We start from the raw sequence: 8,315 nt of genomic DNA, 5'->3' as shown, positions 1-8,315 counted from the left end.
AGGACCAGGAGGGAAAGCCCGTTCTAGAACAACCAGCCATCAGGCACCAACGTGGCCAGGCCACAGCCCTGCTGCCCAGGGAGGGCAAGGCGGGTGGCACCAAGATTCGAACCCAGAGCTGCCGACGCTAGCACTCGGCTCCTAAACCGCGCGCTGAGCTGCCTTCCCGGCCTGGTGTTTGTATTTCCCGAGTGCGGAAGGGGCGACGGGAGGGTGCTGGGGTGGGGGGTGGCACCGTTGGCCCCTGGGTAGCCGATTAAAGATGGATATTTTGTTTGTTACAATCAAGACCTCTGATTTCAGTTTTATAAATTTTTAAAATATTAATTATATTTTGGAAAGTGTGTGGAGGTGAAAGCATGCATCGCCGCTCCCTGCCTGGATGGCAACTCGTGGGCGTGTGGCCCAGATTAGCTGCGACGGAGGAGGTTGGCCATTTTAATCCACCTTGTTGAGTTATTAAATTTTCTTTATGTACATACGGATCCCACTTTCATTAGCATTGTAGCAGGTGCTCATTAACAATTTATCATTTTGGGGAGCGGAGTGAGGCCACAGCCAAAGAGGCCCCGTTACAAAGTTTACTCTTAATTACAAAGACGACGGCGTGAGGGCTAAACGAGCCTCCGGCTTCCGAACTCGGGGCAGGCCCCGGAAGCTTCCAGAAGCCCATGGCCCGTGCCTGCCTGGCTCAGTCGAGCTGGTTCCCAAGGAGGGGCCGGGGCCGGAAGTGCGGCCCCCGCTGCCGTCATGCAGCCCCTCGGAGCCTCCCAGCCTCCTCGCTGAAGCCAGGCGAGGCCCACGGCCGTGGTGTCTCCCGGTGCCATGACCCACTGCCATCATCGAGGTGCTTTCCCAACCTGCAGGGGAGGCTCCCCCTGCCCCTTCCAGCCTCCAGGGGCCACTGACCATGCTGGACACAGCACTCCCATCCCAGCCTCCGCCTTCTGGAACCTTCCCTCTGTGTCTCTCCCCGTAAGGACCAGTCTCACCACGTGAGGCCTCCCTCCTCCAGGGTGGCCTCATCTTCACAAATCACATCCTCAAGGACCCTATTTCCAAATAAGGCCCTATTCTGGGACCGGAGGTTGGGACTTGAGCAGTACTTTTGGGGGACACGGTTCACCCCACAGCATGTGGTGGCAGAGTTGTTTGCAAACGCTTAATGAGAGGCTGCACGGAAAGTGCTGGCAATGGTGGGTGTTCACCCATCACTCGTTCAAGGGCCTGCTTGGCAGGGGTGGGGTGGTAGGAGTCGCGAGACAAGGCGGACCCCAGATCTGCCTCCCCAGAGCCCATGGGGCAGCCAGGGACCCTGACTCCTGGGCCGTGGGAGCTCCCTGGGGGCAGCTCTGCTCTCAACAGGGGGCCTGGTGGTTCTGCTGCAGGAGGAGGCCTGCAGGTGGGACGGGGCCCTGCATGACCTTCCCTTCCCTGCCGAGGTGGCCCGGGGCCATGGACTGTGGTCACCCCCTCCCCTGCAGCCCTCTGCAGCCCCCCAGGACCTCGCCCCAGGCCAACAAGGAGGTTGTCTGTGGGGCCCCACTGAGTCCGATTTTCACAGCCTCTGAACACCCTGAGGGCAGGGGTTTCTGGGGGATTTTGTGCTGTGGCTCAGGGGACCCCACTGAGCTCCACCTCCTCCCACCCCCAGCAGCCCCCCAGGCCCCCAGCCAGACACCGGGTACAACATGCCAGGGCGAGGTGGGGCCGATCTGGGGGGGCCCTTCCAGGAGGCACAGAGAAGGCAGAGGGAGACAGCTCGGGGACTGTGGACAGGGGTGGTCAGCCACGGGGGAGGCTGGGGAGGACGTGGGGTGCAGGTGGGAGCCCCCAAGACCAGGCCATCTGCAGCAGCACGGGGGGCCCAGGATACGGGAGGAGTGGGTGACCCCTGGGGACCATCCCCGGCCTCCACGCCCAGCAGGACCCACACCTGCCCAGAGACTGCGCACCTGACTTTTCCCTGGAGAGACCCACAGGTTGAGGTGCCCTGCCAGCTCCCCACGCCACCTGGGAAAGCGAGGCCGGGGGTGTGGGGCCCATCCTGGGGGCAGTTGGGGGATGTGCCGAGCCCAGCCAGATCCTCTCCCTGGGGTGGGGGCAGGCGGGGGAGCCCTGCAGGGCACTGAGCACCCACTCCTGGCCATTGCTGGTTAGAGGTGGTGAAGCCAGCTGGTGTGACGGGGTGAACCGTGTCCCTCAAAAGGTTTGTTCAGTGGGAACTAGGGTCATGGCAGGTAGAATGTGAGGCCTCACTGGAGCAGGGCAGGCCCTGGAGCCCAGGTGACCGCTGTCCTTGCCGGGAGAGGGGTGACCGAGGCAGCCTGGAGGGATGTGGCCACAAGCCCGGAGCTGAAAGAGCCCGGAGGTGCCTCCGGAGGGAGTGAGGCCTCCCCACACCCAACTCGGCTCCTTTTGCATTAAGCCCCCCATTTGTGGCACTTGGTTTCGGCGGGAAACTGCGGCGGTGTCTGCTCCCGAAGCCTCGGCAGGAGGGCAAGTCCCCGCTCGTCCCCCAGCGGGGCTCACCGACGCTCCTCCTGCACCTGCAGCCTCGGGCCAGGTGTGCTGGGGCTTCAGCTCTGTCCAGGTGAGCAGGTGACACCCACCTGGGGCTCTCCCTGCCCCGCCTTTTGGGTCCCCCAACATCTGTCCCCACCCGGAGGCTGGGCCACCCCTGCTGCCCCAGATGTTTGCCCTGGGAGGCACCTCCCCTCCAGTGGCACCTTTAGAACCTATTTCCAGGGTGTTTTCCGTGGGGAGGGATTTTAATATTCACCTCAGAGCTGACACTTTTTCCTGTCTTGTTACGAGGAGCCGGCTTTGGCGTCTCATTGTATCTGTGGACAGTCGATTTATTCGGAGCCACTTAAAGGCTCAAAAGTGATTCTGTTCTATAATTTGAGCAGTTTCATGGGTTGACGTTGGAGTGACGGGCAAGCTTCTCGGCACCTTCCTGCCCCAGACGCTGTCCCCACCTGCCACTCTGCTCGACTGCGGAGAGCCCCGACCCTGGGGCAGGCCGGGCCCAGCGGTGGCTTTGTCCTGGGGGAGTGATGGGTTTATCTGAAAGTTCCAGAAGGTCGTTGAGGATGGGGAGGGGTCTGCATGCAGGGGCTCTTGGCCTGTCGTGGTCCCAAGTTTTGCGTCTGTGAAATGAGTTCTCGGCTCAGACCATGGACCACAGACTTATGTGCCATGGGTCAGGCGAGCCGTGGCCCATGAGGCAGTCAGATTGTCCGGGACAGTCAGACCACTGCCCAGGAGCTGGGGACACAGCCGGGGCCAGAGCAGGCACGTCCCCCACGTCCTCGTGGGTTACTTCCCACAGACGACACTTGCCTGGATGACAGGAAGCCACTGGGGCTGGTGGGGACCAGGAAACGGGGGAGCAGTTCCGAACGGCACAGCCGCCCCTCACTCCATGCTTTTCGCCAGACAGGGACCCTGGGGCAGCCGGGGCTTCCAGGTTTCCGAGAGAAGCCGGGAATCCAGGTCAGCATTTGGGATCTCCTCACTTCCACATGTGGGCAACTCTTCAAAAAAATGTGAATAACTATCTGATGGCCAGATTCAGCCTGTGCGCTCTGGTTGGCAACCTCAGGTCGAGCCTGAGAAATTGCTCCCCCTGCCACGCACTCCATCGTCGTTAGGACACCAGGTCAACGTGGACTTTTTTGAAAATAACATCCCTCCGGCTGTGTCTGTTGGGGCCACCCAGCCACAGAGGCGCCACACTGGTGTCCACCCAGAGGCTCAGAGACCGGGCCCTGGGGTGGGGGTCCATGACCCCTCCCTGCACCCCCTCGCCTTCGCCAGGACGGTGACTCCCCTGCAGGCAGGCTCACAGGTTACCAGCGTCCCCTCTTCTCCGTGAACCAGCTCCGAAATGGGCAACTTTATCACGTTTGTACTTCCCAACTGCAGCAAGACGAATGGCTCCATTTCCGGGCTCCCAGATGAGGAGCTCGTGGCCTGGCATACGTGGGGCCGACCGGAGCAGGAACCCACACTCTCCTCACAGACGCCGGCAGCTGCAGGTCACCGTTGGTGCCCAGGGTTCCTACAACAGAAGGAGGCGTCCACACACACGGACGCAGCTGCTGCCACCTAAAGGGGCAGGGAGCCGGGGGGCCGCCGTGGCCGTGCGTCCAGAGGCTCCTCCACACCCTGAGCAGCCGGATGGTCAGGTCTGGCCCCACCTGGAGGTCCCCTTGGTGAGCTCCGTCCTCCTCTGCACCCTGGCATCCCCGCTCCCCAAGCCTGGGCTTGTCTGTGCTGTGGCCCTCCTGAGGCCAGGGGCCCCTTGGAGACCCTCACCCAGAAAAGTGACAAGCCAGCGCCCTTGGGGAGCGATTTCTGGTGGTTCTCAGGAGCCGGGTGCAGACATCCGGGTCAGTCTAATCGGGGACTTCCCCAGCTGGCGTGGCCGTTACCTGGTCCAGGAACTCACCTGCGCTCCTGCCTCCCACCTCCAGGTCCCAGACCCCGGCTTCCCCCAGCGGGTGAGTCCTCCCCAGGTTGTCTGCTCCTGCCGCCGCCGTCCTGGGGCTGGGGGCTCTGCCGCCTGGCCACGAAGGCCGAGCACTTGCAGAAAGCCTTGGGCGGACCTCCCAGGTGTTCCCAGGCCCCACTCTGCCAGGAGGAGGGCAGATGCCAGGGAGCACTAAGGAGCACCAAGGAGCATTGGAGAGCATAAGGGAGCATCAGGGAGCACCAGGGAGCACCAGGCAGCATTAGGGAGCACCGGAGAGCACTGAACAGCACAGGGAATGCTGGGGGCACCAGGCAAGTGGGACATTCCTGCCCCTGCTCTCATCTCCCAGGGACCAGAGCGGGAGGTAGGAAGGGGGAGGAGAGGAAACGCAGAAGGAGCCTCTGCCTTTAAACTAAGTCCAGGGTGTCAATTATGTGGGACCGGGGCTCAGTTCCTGACTCAAGACTGACTTCAGGGATTAACAGAGACTTTTCTTATCTGAGGATGACCCCAAAAGGCATGGAAGCTGCCCGTGCCTTCACCCCAGGCTGAGGGGGGGACGAATGGGCCCCGGGAGGAAAGACTCGAGTGGCCTCCCGCCTGCCTCCTCTGAGCCTGACTGTTCTAAGGCAAGCAGTTTACCTGTCCTGGCCTTCCTCCCAGGCCTCACCGGGTTCTCCGGAGGAGGCCGAGGCTCAGAGGCGAAGGGGCAGAGAGGGGCTCTCGGGCTGTCCCCGCACCGAGCAGGGGCTCGCTTCCCCAGCGGCTGCCTCTACTGCCTTCCTGGGTGCCGGTTTCCACAGCGAAGCGAGGCTGGATGCTGGGGGTGGGGGCAGTTGGGGCTGAGGGTGACAGGGAGGGTGGGGGGCCGAGGAGCCTTTGCCTGCATCCCGCTGAGCTCATGTCCTGCTGAGTGTGGGCGGACCCCAAGGCCCCCTCTGCCCGCTCCCCCCCGGCCCGGCAGGTGCTGCCCACTGGCTGCACAGTGGATGTGATGGGAGGAAGCCAGGTGTGTGGATCCTTGACGTCCAGCAAGGTAAGTGCCGCGAAGGCAGGGACCAGGGTCCGGGCAGACGGGTGTCCAGAGTGGACGGTGGAGCACCTGCTAGCCTGGGGGGCGACAAGGGGTGGGGACCCTGCTGGAGGGTCTCAGGGAAGATGACCCAGCTGGCTGGTCTACAGAGGGGAAATGGCCTGTGAGAGGAGAGGAGACAAGTGTCTGGGCCCACGGCCCCTCGGCTGCCCCCCATCTTTCCCTCACCCCCAGAGGCCTCCTGGGGTGCCACTCCCCTCCTCGGGGGTCTGCCCTAGGCTGGCCGGAACCCCCTCAGGCTGCCTGAGACCCCCAGCCACCCCCGGCACGCGGAGGGCAGCGGCGGGGCCGCCTCGATTGCGTCGATGGGAGATGATTTTCAAGGTGAAATTTCTAGTTCAGTTGAGTCACTTTCGTTCAAAGCAACGCACAAAATGTCATCCCCGCCCCGTTCTGCGTGCAAGGCTCTGCTCTCCCGTTGCATTTAAATTTACTCCACTTTTCCTCCCTGACACCTGTTTAAATCAATATCTTCCTCTCCAGGTCGCGGGGAGAATGTGCCCGGCTCTCCACACAGCGCTTCTCAAATCCACTAAAATCAACACAATAATTGAAATATTTTCAAGCTGATTACACCGCAGCCCGAGGCTAGCCTGGTTGCTAAGGGTAAGCTCCGCGGTTGCTAGGGGGAGTAAATCATCTTGCATTATTTGATTTTTGTTATAGATATGAAACCGCTACTCCTGCGATTAAATGTCTCTCAGCCTAACACCTATGGGACCTGGGGAAAGAGAAGACAGAGGCGCCAACCTTGACCCTGTCAAATAAATATCTCTAACTTTTCCTGTCCTCGGGCTTCCCAGCCAAACCTGTCTGTGGATGTTTTTTCTTCCCTTAACCTGAGTTTAAATAACAAAGCTGTGGGGACGGGCGGGCAAGGAGAGGAGAGGCTGTCTGTTCTATTAGCGGCCGCTCTGCTCACGGGAACCCCAGTGTCCAGGAGAAACCCACCGTGATGGGCAAGCTTCGCCACGCTAATAGCTTCCCAGACGCAGGGCAGCCCTGAGCCGGACCCCGTCCTGCCCCAAGCTCAGGGGTGGGGGCTCCCCGTGGCCTATGGAGGGTGGGGGGCCATGGCCTTGTCTCCTCTGGTGACTGCCCCCCCCCACCTTGGTGAATTGTACCCAGATCCCCGGCTCTGGTCCAGCAAGGTCAGCCTGGGTGACTGGAGCCCCAGTTCTGAGAAGAGGGTCCAAGCCAGGCCCTGCTCGGGTCTGGGTCACCAGGTCCCGGGATGGTGGAGTCAGAAGGAGCAGGTGCATGCCCTCCTCCTACCCGGGTACAGCAAGACCGAGGCCCTGAGAGGACTGGGGCTGGCCGGGCCCTCCCGGGCTGGCACACAGCTCAGCACGCCTGGCCCCTCGGGGGTTGTCTCCTCCTCCTGTCCTCCAGCCTCTGCCTGGGGACGTGGCCTTCGCAGTTGTCCCTGCTCTCTGGCTGCCAGTTGGGAGCCTGGGGCCTGCAAGTCTGCCCCCTCCCTTCATTTACACCCACCTCCTCGGCTCCCAGGACCCTGCCCAGCACCCTCGGATGCGTCCAGGTGTCCACGGTGGCTGAGACCCCTGCTGAGCTGTACCCACCGTTGTACGGGTTGTCAGACTAGCGGCCGGTGGTGAGCCAGGCCACCCTGCTGGGACCCAGCCAGCTGTCTCCATGCATGGATTGCAAGTAAATTAACAATCTCTGCACAAACGATCACCCCTGGTAATGGTAAGGGCTGGGCGGCTGGGCCGTGTCCTGGTGCTAGAAACTTCCGTGGCCCTGCAGCTTCCGTGGGGCAATGCCCAGACCACAGACCTTGGCTTCCAGCCCTCCCCTGTGTGCCCTCCGCGGCGTCCCCCAGAGCTGCTGGGCAACCGGGCACCTGCCCCCACCATCGCCCCAGCACCCCCTGCCCTTCAGGACCCAGCTCTGGCCACGTCTTTCATCGGAAGTCGCCCTGACCTCTCTGGCCAGGCTGCCCGCCCCGCTCTGTCCCCACCAGCTCAGCACCACGGACAGCGACGCTCCTGCGTCAGAGGCAGGGTGCAGAGGGTCGGGGTGGAGGGGTGGCCTCGAGGACTCACGGAGCCTGCCTCGCCCACCCCGGGTGCCCAGGACGGTGGTCCAGAGTGCCCCACGGCCCCTGGGCCAGCCTCACCTGGCCACCGGACGTCCCGTCCCAGGCAGCTGCCTGGCTGCTGGGCACAGGCGGGTAGAAGCTTGGTGGGCTTGCCTAGAGGGCGGGGGTCCCGGTGGGAAAGGCCGGAGAGGTGGGCAGGGTGGGGGTGCGGTGTGGGGGAGGGCATGAGCCAGGGCAGGGGGTGTGTGGCCCAGGCCCCAGCCGTGCGCCCCAAGACTCTCCAGGTCACAGACACCCTCCGGCAGGCAGGGTCCCGGCCAGCACCCTCCAGGCTGCCTCCTGGGCCACCCTAGGACGTTCGGGAGCTGCTGTATTCCCTGGCCAGGGTGGGAGTCGAGGGAAATTAGGGGGGAATGAGGGAGCCCCAAGGAAGCGGCATGGACCCCACCTCCCGGGGACCTGTCACCTGCCAGCAGAGCCTGCGATTCATTTTCTCACCTGTCCTTAGAGAACTGATGTGAGCCACACACCTGGGCTGCCCCCAATTTCCAAATAAGGCAACTGAGGCCAGAGGGGTTCACCTGGCTTCCCAAGGGGCCCTCAGGAGAGAACAGGAGCTGAGATTAGGGGGAAGGGCTGATGGGCTGTGGCCATGCGTGACCCAGGGGTGTGGGTCACCG

Source organism: Choloepus didactylus, chromosome 21 (genome assembly GCF_015220235.1).
Source record: "Choloepus didactylus isolate mChoDid1 chromosome 21, mChoDid1.pri, whole genome shotgun sequence".
NCBI classification, from domain to species: Eukaryota; Metazoa; Chordata; class Mammalia; order Pilosa; family Megalonychidae; genus Choloepus; species Choloepus didactylus.
This window is presented reverse-complemented; position numbering follows the sequence as displayed.